The 14,240-nt window shown below is 38.0% G+C and overlaps 1 pseudogene; it reads left to right on the forward strand.

Moving 5' to 3' along the window:
- Nucleotides 1-7,418: 7,418 nt before the first annotated feature.
- LOC138150680 (calnexin-like) lies at nucleotides 7,419-9,809 on the forward strand (annotated as a pseudogene).
- The last annotated feature ends 4,431 nt before the right edge of the window (nucleotides 9,810-14,240 follow it).

The raw sequence follows: 14,240 nt of genomic DNA on the forward strand, positions 1-14,240 counted from the left end.
GGGGGGGGGGGGTGGCACCGATACTGGCTATGGCTGCAGGGCTCACCGGAGTAGCTCTCGGGAGCTGCCGCCTCAGCGCCTACCTCTACCCTCAAAGGAAGTGAGGGAAGTGAGGAGGGAAGTGAGGAGGGAAGTGAGGGAAGTGAGGGCAGTGAGGGCAGTGAGGGCAGTGAGGGCAGTGACGGAGAGCCGCTAGTGTGGGCTCTAACAGGAACTTTCCCTCTTCACTTCTCCCTCTACACCAGCGGTTCTCACATTTTTTGGTCTCAGGACGTTACACTCTTAAATATTATTGAGGACCCTCCCAAAAAGTTTTATTTGTATTTTTATTTGGAAATATTTATTGATATTTCCATATTAGAAGTTGAACCATCTTAGAATGTATTTACTATTATGAAAATAATTTTGACCGGCGGAAACCCAGTAGGTAGCCGGACCATATTTTGAGAGGCATCCTGTGTTCTCTAGCTGGGTGATCTCATCATTTCCGAGCAATTCAGTTATCTAACCTCATATCTCCAGGTGCATTTTAAGCATCTTAAACTGGATGATCATTAGACATCTTAAACTCAATATGTTTAAAATAGAATTCGTTATCTTCTCCCCTCCCCCCTTTCCAAACTTCCCGGTTACTGTGGAGGGCATCACCATTCTCCCAGTAACCCAGGCTAACAATTTAGGCATCATCCTCAACTCACTTTCTCTGCCCACCTTCATCCCCCATGTCGAATCTGTTACCAAGGGCTATGGAATTGGCCTTTGTATCATCTCTTCTCTGATACGATCACCACTCTGGTACAGACCCTCATCGTCTTTCATTTGAACTTCTGCAAAAGTTTTCAAATCTCCCTGACTCAAGTTTTTCCACACTCCAACCCATCCCCCACTTAGCTGACAGCAATCTTAAAGTACAGATATGCTCATGTCACTGCATTACTCAGTAAGCTCCTGTGGCTCTCTTAGGATCAACTGTACAATCCTCTTTAAAAAACATTTAAAGTGGGGGGGGGGGGCGGCCAGGTAGCACAGTGAGTAAGAGCACCGGCTCCAGTGTCCGGATGACCTGGGGATGGAATCTGGGCTCAGATACTTAGCACCACACCCAGAAATAACTGGCCATGTAACCTTGAACAAGTTACTTAACCCTGATTGCTTTAAAAAAAAATAAAGTGGGGGTGGCTAGGTGGCACACTGAATAGAGCACCAGCCCTGAAGTAAGGAGGACCTGAGTTCAAATCCAACCTCAGACACTTAACACTTACTAGCTGTGTGTGACAGTGGGCAAGTCACTTAATCCCAATTGCCCTCCAAAAAGCAAAAACAAAAAAACATTTAAAGCTGGCCTCTTCTTACTTTTCCAGTTTTCTTACACTTTATTCCCTTTGAGCCACTCTACAATCTTCCAACATTGCTCTACTTGAATTTCCCAACACAAAACACTCCAACTCAGCTCCCTATGCCTGGAATGCTCTGATTTTAAAAAATTCTTCCTTTAAGACTCAGCAAGAATACCACATTCTACAGGATACCTCTTCTAGTCCCTTTAGCACCTACTGCCTTTCCTTCTAAGGTTACCTCCTCTCTACTCTGTACACTAGTTTAATAGATGTTATCTAACCGATTAGACTTCTCCTTGAAGGTGAGGGTTTATTTTGCTTTTTCTTTGTATACTAATGCTTAGCACAGTGCCTAGCACTGAATAAATTGTTGATTTATTATGTTTGAAAAGACTACCTAAATGGATAAGCCATTGATTAATCTGATCAAGAAAAAGAAATTAGAAAATCAAATTAGCAAAATTTTAAAAGAGAACGAAGTGAATTCACAATGGAGAGGAAGTCAAAAGAATGATCAGAAATTTATACAAGTTATGCAAAGATATACAGCTGAATGCCAGAAAAATTGGGTACTAGAAGAACACTTATAAGCACAGTAACAAAACAAAATAAAGATCTTAATCTAATCTCAGAAAGCAATTGAGCAAACCAAAGTATGTGAGTATGGGAGTGGGGATATTAGAGGACCTGAGGAATTCAAACAGACACCAAAAGACCATTTAACAACTTTTCTACAAAAATTACTCTTAAGACACATAAGGCATTCTACTAACCTTTTCTGAGCTTAATATGATCTTGATACCTAAACCAAGGAGAAACAAAATAGGATGAAAGAACAATATACAAAACTTGATAATGAATATTGATATAAGATATTCAAATCAAATTCTCACATGGAGACTATTATAATCTATCCAGAAAATAATTTATCATGACCAAGTTGGAATCATATCAGGGATAGTTCAACATTAGGGGAAAAATTACCAGGATTTTTCATGTAATCAACAAAGATGACCACATGATTATTTCAATAGATACAAGAAAAACCTTGCCAAATACAGCACTTATTTATAGTCCCTAAGGAGCAAAGACATGAAAGGCTCTTTTAAAGTATATATTTAAAAGCAAGAGTTAGTATTGTTTGTATAGGGGAGACCCTAGAAACTTTCCTGTACAAACAGGGCTAATGTAATGCATTCATTTCTTATCTCTACCTATAATCTGCTAGTGCCCTCATCTCAGAACTATTTGGGGCTATTTTGGATATATACTCATATAAGCTTCTTGAGGGTTGTAGCTATATTGCTTTAGTTTTTTAATTCCCAATGCATAACATAATGCCTGAAACATAGTAGGTGCTTAAGAAAAGCTTGTCAATTGACTGATTGCAAGAATCTCTACCTTCCTTCAAAGCTCAAGTGCTACCTCCAGCATGAGGCCTTTACAGCCACTAATGCCCCAACCCCAAATATTTATATGTGGAGTGGGGGTGTGTGTAGATAGATAGATAGGTAGATAGACAGGTAGGTAGATAGACAGCTAGATAGATAGATAGGTAGATAGACAGGTAGGTAGATAGATAGGTAGATAGATAGATAGGTAGATAGACAGGTAGGTAGATAGATAGGTAGATAGATAGATAGATAGATAGATAGATAGATAGATAGATAGATAGATAGATAGATTAGATAGATAGGTAGGTAGATAGATAGGTAGATATAGATAGAGAGATAGATATAGATAGATAGAAAAATAGATATAGATAGATAGATAGAGAAATATAGATAGATAGATAGGTAGATATAGATAGATAGGTAGATATGTGTGTATGTGTATATATATATATGCACGTTTGTATGTATTTAGTCAGTTGCATACATGTTGTTTCCTCTGATAGAATGTAATGACATTGAGGGCACAGAATGCTTTGTATGCCCAATGCCTATTTTGTGCCTGGTACTTGTTCTCTTCATAAGTACTTACTGATTGAAGAGCAAGGATGCTTCCTTGCTCGGTTATTATTTGAAATAATTTTCAAAATGCTAGTTGTAGCAGTACAACAACTGCACAAAATTAATGCTGTAAATACTGGCAAAATGAAGAGAGGGAATGAGAATTTATAAAGTGCCTACTATATGCCAAGCACTGTGCTGTTTTGTTTTTTTTTTACAAATATATTATTTGATCCTCATAAGAACTCTGTAAGATTAGTGATATTATTAATACTATTTTACAGTTGAGGAGGCTGAGACAAACAGGATCTCACTAGTTGAGTCTAGATTATCCCAATTTGTAGGTGATATTATAGTGTACTTAGAAAACTCTAGAGAAGCAGTGAAGAAACTAATTGAGAAGACTAATAGCTTCAGTAAGATAACAGGTTAAAAATCACAAAAAATCATCAGTATTTCTAGATAACACTATCAAAACCAGGAAGAAATGAAAATAAGAGATAATACATTTATAATAACTATACAATGTATAACTATCTAGCAGATAACTTACTAAAATGTGAATGATTTCTGTAAATATAACTTGAAAACACTAATTACAAAAATAAAGAATTCAAGAGATATTCACTACTCATGGTGGGGCTATGCCAATATGATAATATTACTCCTTAAATTAATGTACAGATGTAATGATATATCAATTGTATTACTTTTTTTGGTTTTGGGGAGGGCAATTGGGGTTAAGTGACTTACCCAAGGTCACAGGGCTAGTTTTTTTGTTAAGTGTCTGAGGCCAGATTTGAACTCAGGTCCTCCTGACTCCAGGGTCGGTGCTCTACCCACTGCACCACCTAGTCATCCCTGTATTACTTTCTAGAACTAAAAAAAGATAAAATTCATTTAGAATAATAAAACATAGAATTAAAAATAAAATAATGAGGAAAAGTACACAACTAAACGGCATAGCACTGCAATATCTCCAAATCTATTACAAAGCAGTAGTCATCAAAAATATTTGGTCCTGCTTAAAAAACAGAAGAGTAGATCAATGGAATAGACTAGCTAAGCAAGAAACAATAACAGTAGTCTACTGTTTCATAAAACCAAGAACATAGATTACTGGGTGAAGGACTTCCTTTTTGACAAAAACTGCAAAGCTGTTTAGTAGAAATTAAGTTTAGACCACCACTTAATACTCAAATAGCATGAATTAATATATTGATTAATAAATTCAGCAAAGTTTCAAGATAGAAAATAAATCAGAATCCCTATATATTATTAACAAAACCCAGCAGGAAAAGATAGAAAGAAAAATTTCATTCAAAATAACTATAGAATGTATAAAATATCTGGGAGTCTATCAAGACATACCTAGGAACTATACAAACTCAGCTACAACACTCTTTGCAGAAAGACCTAAATAACTGGAGAAATACTAACTGATTGTGAGTGACCTGAGCCAATATAATAAAAATGACAGTGTTACCTAAATTATCTTATTTATTTAGCACTGTACCAAATAAACAAAGGATTATTTTATAGAGCTAAAAAAAGAAGGAAATCCATATAGAAGAATATGAAGTCTCTCAAGAGAAGAAAGGAAAAAAAGTTTAAAAGAAGGAGGCCTAGCACTACCAGATCTTAAACTATACTATAAAGCAGTAATTATTAAAATGATAGTTAAGAGAGAGGATGATTAGTGGAACATTACAGACATAGTGGTACAGAATACACAACATAGTGTGTATACATAGCGTACATAGAACAGAAGCATAGAGTAAACCTAGAGACCTCAGTTACTGGGTTAAGGACTCACTATTTGATGAAAGCTGGGAAAATTGGAAGGTAGCCTTATAGAAATAAGGTATAGTTCAACTCCTCATATCATATGCTAAGATTAACCCTAAATGGCTTCATGGCTTACATAAAACATAGTATAATAAGTAAATTAGAGAAATAAGGATGAAATTACCTTTCAGGATGAGGAAAGAGTTCAGGACAAAACAAGGGACTGAGAGGATCCCAGAAGATCAAATAAGCCAATTTTTGTTATAAAGTTAATAGTTTTTACATTAGAAAAACTAAGGTAGTTAAAATTAAGGAAAAAACTGTAAAAAATTTTCCTGATAAAGTTCTTATATCCAAGATACATAAAGAATTGATTCAATTTTATGAGACTTAAGAGTTATTCCCCAATAGATAAATGGTCAGAATATATTACCAGGCAATTTCCAAAAAAGAATAAATCCAAGCTATCAACAACTACATCAAAAAATGTTCCAAATTACTAATAGTTAGAAAAACACAAATTAAAGCAACTCTCAGGTTATACATTATGCTTATTAGATTGGTAAAGATGACAAAAGAGGAAAATGGAAAATTTAGGAAAGGCTGTGGGATAATCGGCACATTAATGCATTGTAGATGGGTCTGTGAATTGGTTCAGCCATTCTGGAAAGCCAATTTGGAACTCTGCCTAAAAAGTCATTCAAATGGGCATACTCTTTGACCTAGCAATACCCCTACTAGGCCTAAGAGATAAAAGAAAGAGGGAAAGGACCTCATATTTATAAAAATATTTATGGTAGTTCTCTTTGTGGTGGAAAAGAACTGTAAACTGAGGCACTACATACCTACTGGGGAAGAACTAAACAAATTATGGCATATTAATCTAATGGAATATTATTGCACCATAAGAAATTATGAAATGGATTATTTCAGAGGAAACTGGGAAAAACTCTATGAATAAAAAAATATTAGATAATAAACATTAAAAAGGGAACAGAAAAGTTGGGAGAGGAAGAAATGAGGGGGAAAAAAGTACCCAAACCAGGACATAGTGAAGTCTAAAGTGTCAGGGGCATGGCTGGCCTGGACACTTCCTCAAAATAGAGGTTCTAAGAAGATCTCAGCAATGAGAGAGGGCATTCTAGGGGAAGAGCAATCTTCCAGAATGAAAAAGCAGCTAGGTCGTGGTGAAGAAGCACAGAATGTCAGGAGTGAAGCTAGGAGGGGGGTGATGAGGCTCATCTCTCTGAACCTCAGTTTCTTCATCAATAAAATGGGGATATTAAAACTTGGGGGAAAAGATGTTTTTCCTTATAATGTTGTTGTAATTGTATAAATTGCTCTCTTACTTCTTCACACATAACTCCTGCTTGTAATTTCTTTTTTTTTTAAAGCAATTGGGGTTAAGTAACTTGCTCAAGGTTACATGGCCAGTTATTTCTGGGTGTGGTGCTAAGTATCTGAGCCTGGATTCGATCCCAGGTCATCCCAACTCTGGGGCCGGTGCTCTTACTCGCTGTGCTACCTGGCCGCCCCCATTCCTGTATTTTGTAAAAGTGGAACCACTTACAGACACAAGGTTGTCCTACATATTTGATTCCCAAGCTCTGACAAGGGGCTCTGAATTTACATATCCTTGTCTCAACTGGGCTATCTCCCAAGTTGCTACAAGAAAGATTTTTTGCCCAAATGAATATTCAATCAAAAACAGGAATTCTTAACCTCTTCTTCGTCATGAACCTTTTGAGAAGGCTAATGAAGCAGAGTAGTGTTTTGTTTCCTATAGTCATCATTGAAGAAAATGCCAAATTTCAGTTAGAGGTTAGTGATAAAAAAGATTTTTCCCCATATAAGTTCACAGATCCTCTGAAATCTGTTCATAAACAACAGGTTAAGAATCCCCAATCTAAAAAAAAAATAAAGATCTCTAAAACAAATATTATTTAACTGGTGGGCCATCTTTAATAAAAGGACTTGATGTTTTGAACAGCAGGTTGTTTTAGTTTTGTGTATATCTATTCCCTGAGAACAGCTTGGTGGTGCAGTAGATAGAATGCTGGGCTTGGAGTCAGGAAGGCTTATCTTCATGAGTTCAAATCCAGCCTCAGGCACTTCCTAGCTGTGTGACCCTAGGCAAGTCACTTCACCAAGCTGATGAAGAAAACAGCAAACCACTCCAGTATCTTTGCTAAGAAAACCCCAAAAAATTAGGTCACAGAGTTGGACATGAATGAACAACAACAACATTCCTTATCCTTCCTTTTTTTTAAGTTGACACACCTAATGTATGTGTTTTATAAAGGAAATATTGAAGATTATGGAAGAAATTAAAGTAGTCACCTTGACTTTTGTTAACATATTATTCTCTTGATGCAGTGCAGCTCTGTCATTAATTTTCTTCAACATTTTCGCAATTGGGGAATGGGAAGTGGTGCTGGCTCTGGCCGTGAAGCACAAGACCATGGTACCAAAATGGTGGTTGTTTATGGTTTTGCTGCTCCTTGGAACGATGGTGCAGGCACATGATGGAATGATTGATGATGATGATGATGATGATGATTGATGTAGAAGAAGACCTGAAAGATGGCATGGAGGACTCAAAGCCTAGAGATGGTGCCATTTTTCCACCTCCATCACCAAAGATTACCGAGAAAGCCCCAGTTCCACCAGATGAGGTTTACTTTGTTGATGCCTTCGACAAGGGAATGCTGGTCAGATGGGTTTTATCCAAAGCCAAGAAGGATGATATTGATGATGAGATTGCCAAATATGATGGTAAATGGGAAGTGGGAGAAATGAAGGAATCTAAAGTTCCAGGAGATAAAGGGTTTGTGTTGCTATCACAAACCAAACATCATACCATCTCTGTGAGGTTGAACAAGCCCTTAATATTTGACACTAAGCCCCTCATCATTCAGTATGAGGTGAATTTCCAAAATAGAATAGAATGTGGTGGTGCCTATGTGAAGCTGCTTTCAAGAACTCCAGAAATGAATCTGGACCATGACAAGACCCCTTACACAATTATGTTTGGTCCAGACAAATATGGGGAAGATTATAAGATGCATCTTCTGGCATAGAAACCCAAAGACAGACTTCTATGAGGAGAAGCATGCTAAAAGACCAGGCACAAATCTGAAGGCCTACTTTACTGATAATAAAACACATCTGTATATATTAGTCTTGAATCCAGATAACAGCTTTGAAATATGAGTTGGTCAAACAGTTGTGAATAGTGGGAACCTGCTAGATGATATGAGTCCTCCTGTGAATCATTCCTGGAAATTGAGGACCCAAATGACCGGAAGCCAGAGGACTGGGATGAGAGGCCCAAGATACCAGACCCTGATGCTGTCAAACCAGATGAGTGGGATGAGTCTGCTCCAGCTAAGATTCCAGATAAGGATGCTACAAAACTTGAAGTCTGGTTGGCTGATGAGCCTCAATATGTATTTGACCCAGATGCAGAGAAGCCAGAGGACTGAGATGAAGATATGGATGGAGAGTGGGAAGCTCCCCAAATTGCAAACCCAAAATATGAGTCAGCCCCTGGTTGTGGTATCTGGCAAAGACCTACCATCAACAATCCCAATTACAAGGGCAAATGGAAAGCACCTATAATTGACAATCCTAACTACCAGGGAATCAGAAAACCCAGGAAGATTCCAAATCCAGATTTCTTTGAAGATCTAGAGCCTTTCAAAATGACTCCTTTCAGTGCTGTGATGGGGCTGCAGCTGTGGTCCATGACCTCTGACATCTTTTTTGACAACTTTATTATTTGTGAAGACCAAGGAGTTGCAGATGAGTGGGCCAATGATGGGTGAAGTGTGAAAAAAGCTGCTGATAGGGCTGCAGAGCCTGATGTTGTGGGGCAAATGCTTGAAGCAGCTGAGGAACATCCATGGCTTTGGGTGGTCTATATCCTTACTGTGGCCTTGTGTTCCTTATGATTCTCTTCTGCTGTCCTGGAAAGAAACAGCCCAATGCTGCAGAGTATAAGAAAACTGATGGTCTTCAACCAGATGTGAAGGAGGAGGAGGAGAAAGAGGAGGAAAAGGAGAAGAGGGATTAAGAGGAAGAAACTGAAGAGAAGATTGAAGAGAAGCAAAAAAGTGAGGCTGAAGGGGCGGTTAAGTAGCTCAGTGAATAGAGCACTGGCCCTGGAGTCAGGAGGACCTGAGTTCAAATCTGGCCTCAGACACTTAACACAAAAACTAGCCATGTGACCTTGGGCAAGTCACTTAACCCCAATTGCCCTCCAAAAAGCAAAAAAAAAAGTAATGCTGAAAAGGATGCAGGTACTGTTAATCAAGAGGATGAAGATAGAAAACCTAAAGCAGAGGAAGATCAAGTTTTGAACAGATCCCCTAGAAACAGAAAACCACAAAGAGATTGAAATAATTTAAGAACCTGATCTGTGATTCCCTTTTTCCCCTACCCTCGATGTGATCCTAGGAGAGGACTTGGGATACATCTTATATGTTGAAACCCAGAAAAACCTCAAGACTTCACTATCAACAGATTCCAGTCAACTATTATCCAATGAAAATTTGAACATCTAGCAGTAATTAATTGCAATTGTGATAAAAAGAACACTATTCCTGGGGCAGCTGGGAGGTGCAGTGAATAGAGCACCGGCCCGGGAGTCAGGAGGACCTGAGTTCAAATCCTGCCTCAGACACTTAACACTTACTAGCCATGTGGCTTTGGGCAAGTCACTTAACCTCAATTGCCCACCAAAAAGCAAAAAATAAAAATAAAAAAGAACACTATTCCTGTAGAAAGAAATAATTCAATGTATAGGCTTTGGATTCTGGATGTAACATGAAGCAACTAAACTGTTGGGAGTTTTTTTCTGTTTTGTTTTGCTTTGTTTTGGGGTCTTTTGGGGGGTTTGGTTTTTGGTTTTAAAACACTTTTAAAGAATAGAATGTTAAGAGTATTGCCAGTGTTCAAGAACCTTGGCTTAATTTAATGTATTAATCTATCCATGGAAAAATAACAGCAAAGTTTAGAAAATGCTAGGTGATGAATTGCAGTTTTTATAACTTGGTTGTTGTTTTTTTTTTTTTATCAATTTCGATATTACAAAACAAAACAAAACAAAAAGATTTTTGCAATTGGACCTTCCTATCTTTAGAGAATAGACAAACTCCATTGAACTTAACCAGAATAATTCCTTTGTTTTTTCATGTCTCTGCTGCTAAATAAAAATTGGAATAAAAAAAGACACACATGAGAACTTCAGAGAAACAGGAAGTTTTATATAAATTTATAACAATGTGAAAAATGCAAAGCCTAGAGAATAATGTACATCTTCCAGATGAATTTATATTCTAAATTGATGTTGCCTTTGGCTGCCATATATCTGCTTTGCAAGGAGAACAAACGTATCCTGAGTCATAATCTAAGTTCCTTTGGTATTCTTGTGGTAATTAATAGACATCTCTTAAACTTCCTTAGGAAATGGTAATAATCTGTGTTAACATCTGTTATTTTATCCATTTACCATCTTTATGTGTCAACAAATTATTGATAGGCTTGTTTCAGTAGGTCATGTCAGAATTATTTCAATTACATGCCACCTCTTCTTATTTTTATTCCTTTTTCCTAGTTTGATATTTTTTTTGCCCTGTGCTTTAACAAGTTGTTGATTTGATTGGACACAGATGGCTGATATAGGATCCACATAAATAACTGTTCATTTCCTGTTTGTTGAAATGTTGCCAATTTCCTTTTTATGCTTTTTGGTACTTTCCATGTCAAGCACCTCTTGATTATCTTTACAAAGAAAGTATTCAAATTAGTGTGTAGGGATTCTGTATAGTTTACAAGTCACCGGCTTTTCTTGTTTCTAACTCAAACTGGGTTTTCCCACATGTTTTTGCTATATTTCATATAAAATACATACTAAGTAAAAGCAATGTAATTTCATATGGCGAGGGTTCCAGCAATTCACTAGTTACTGGAAAGGGATCTAACAGTTAATATTTGTAGAGGGTCTAAAAACTAGAGTTCACAAAGGTCCAGGAATCCATCTCAAAATGGAACAGAGAACAGGCCCAAAGAGTCTCCTGTGTGTGGAATTGGTCAGAAAGAAAAATCAGAGAATATTTCCAGGGAATACATAGAAGGCCACAGACCTGTCTCTAAATAAACACATCACAGAATATGTCCAGAGAGTGGAAAGATGAACAGGGCTCAGTGTAGAAGTCAGGGAACGTTTCCAATGAAAAGACTGAAAATCGGGGCTCTATTCCTAAGTAGATGGGTTAGAAAATTAGTCTGACAGTAGAACAAGGATAAGGGACCTGAACCACCCCATTTAGACATTTCAGAAAATGTGTCCAGAGAGTAGACAGAGTATTAGAGATCAATCCCAAACAGTCAAGGTCATGGAATATGTACAAAGGGTACCAAGAGAGCTAAAATAGACAGATCAAGGGAAGTGTCAAGAGAATGATGAATGGGCCAGGGACCTACCCTAATCTGTACGTAAGGGAAAAATATTTTCAAGATAGTTGAGAGAAGCCCAAGGATATATCTTGTAATGTACTCATCAAGAAATACGTCTTGTGACAGAATAGTGAGAGGACCAGTGATCTATTTCTAGGTAGGCAGGTAAGAAAATATGTTTAAACATTAGAAACAGAGACAGGGATCTGTCCCACTAGGGACTGATAATTGAATATGTCCTGCAAGTAGACAAGGCTAGAGATTTGTCTCCAGATGGACACATCAGGAAAGAGATAGATTAAATGGATTAGAATCTATCCCCAAATGGACCAGTCACTGAAAGCATACTACAAGTAGAGATAGCTCAATTAATGTGTCCAAAAATATAACAAGTCAGAGATCTATCCCCATATCAACAGGTTATATAATGTGTTCAGACAGCAACCAGAAACCTAGGGCTCTGCCCAGGAGAAAAAGTCAGAAAACGTGTCTAGAGAGTTATCAGAGGGCTAGGGACCTATCACAAAGTGAATAGACTAGCAAATTGGAAAGTAGATAGAGGTGTAGAAATCTATCCTAAAGTAGACTTTCTGGGGACTGTGTCTGGATACATCTCCATGTGGGCAGGTCAGGAAATACATCTAGAGAGCAGACATAGCACCAGAGACTGATCCCAAGGAACACAGGTTGGAGAATGTGTTTGGAGAAGAAGGAAGGATTTAGTAAGTACCTACTATATTCCAGGCACTGTGCTAAGCATTTTATAATTATTATCTAATTTGATCCTCACAACAACCCTGGGAGGTAGGTGCTATTTTTTTTTTGCATTTTACAGTTAAGAAAACTGAGGCAAACAGAGGTGAAGTGACTTGCCCAGGGCCACACATCTAGTAAGAGTCTGAGGCTGGATTTTAACTCAGGTCTTCCTAATTCCAGGTCTAGTGCTTCATCTATTGTGCCATGTAGCTGCCTCTGTAGTAGTAGGCAGAGGGACAGGGATATACATTCTTTTTCTTCACACAGCCAATAGTACAGTGAAACTGGATTTCTTGTTGAGAAAGGGAAGAAAAAGAAGACACACAATAGTTTTAAGGCTTTTCCTGAAGAGAAAAGAGTTGAATGCTTAAAAATAGGCTCTTCCTGAAGAGGAAAACTAGATGCTCTGAGGAGGAAGGAGCTGCCTATCCTCCCAAGAATGCTACGGTAGAGCCATGGAAGCTGTCTGAGGGAGAGATCATGGTCCAGCATGGGGCAGAGGAAGAAGAAAAGAACAGGAATAGTTGGTGACTCTCTCTCTGCTCAGGGGAACTGAGGCAGTATTTGTCAGCCAACTCAATAACAACAATAGAGGGCTCTGTTGTCTTCCTGGGGCATGTATCCAAGACATAAGAGAACTGCTCAAGACTTATAAAAATCAATGACAATTACCTATTTCTGATGTTTCATATGGGCACAAATGACACTTCAAAAAATAACTTGTTGCCCAAGAACTTGTTGCCCATTGAAGGAAAGGGCTACACAAGAGAAAAAATGATTTGAAAAGTGAACAATTGGCCAACTAAGAAAGTTGCATGCTAGAATAGGATTTGTATTTCTGGATTACAATTTGCATTATAGGACTGACAGATTCCTGCCCAGAGATGGAAAACACCTGACGAAGGCTGATAAGAATATATTTGCCAGGCATACTGCAAATCTAATCAACTGAATAAATAATAATGGGAGAGGTAAAAGATTAGATACAAAGAAGGAAGAACAGTATCTGGGATATCCAGAAATTCACAGGTGACAAAATTCAATAAAGTACAACTTACAGCCTCAAGCATATATACAAAAAACTCTAAGTTTAGGCAATAAACAAGAAGTGCAAGACCCTAATGCAAATGGACAAATCTGACCTCAAAGATATCACTAACTCTTGGTGGGATAACATCCCTGGTTGGACTATGACCCTAGATGGGTATGCTTTCTTCAAAAGAAACTGGACAGGCAAATGGGGAGGTGAGGCAGTGTAGCGGCAAGCACCCCAAGCGTGTCCTCAGGGTTTGCTGCTACCACAGGTTCTTGGATCTGCTTTGTTAAAGGAAAGCAACTCAAAATGTGTTAACAAGCTTACTTTAATCAGTCAGATATATATATCATTTACCTTGTTCAGGAGAAAAGGTCAGCACCCTGAACCTCAAAGCATACAGGCATAATTATCAAGACAGAAACAGATCAAGTAGACAGCTTTCCAAACTGTCCAACCATTACATCCATACCCAGTCAACATCTGGGTTTCCACATCTGGGTTTTTCCAAGCCGGGAGACTCTCAACAATGGCTTCCCAGAATTCAGATCAAATCACAGAACACTTCTCAAAGTGAGTCCCAAAAGAAAGCTACACATCAGGGCTTATATAGCCTTCCCCTGGCTCAGAGAATGCAACAACCTTATTGACTCACTGGCCAATCAAAAAGCATCAACTGAAAAACAAGCCTCCCACCCCAGTCTCCAGGTGCACCCCAGCCTAGGGGCAGGGAAGATCTTCAAATTCGCATTTCCATTACATTTGGCCCCAAGATCTTTCATGCCCATAGCATAGACAATTTACTTTTAAATTAGCAACGAACATTTCTTAGGTCACATTTTCAAAGTAGAGAAGTAAAGTTACCAAAGTGGCCACTGGGCCTTAAACAAACACAAAGTACATAGCATTATCACC

Source organism: Petaurus breviceps, unplaced genomic scaffold (genome assembly GCF_028583685.1).
Source record: "Petaurus breviceps papuanus isolate PSGF00001 unplaced genomic scaffold, PetGlider_PUasm1.0 90881, whole genome shotgun sequence".
Classification (NCBI taxonomy): domain Eukaryota; kingdom Metazoa; phylum Chordata; class Mammalia; order Diprotodontia; family Petauridae; genus Petaurus; species Petaurus breviceps.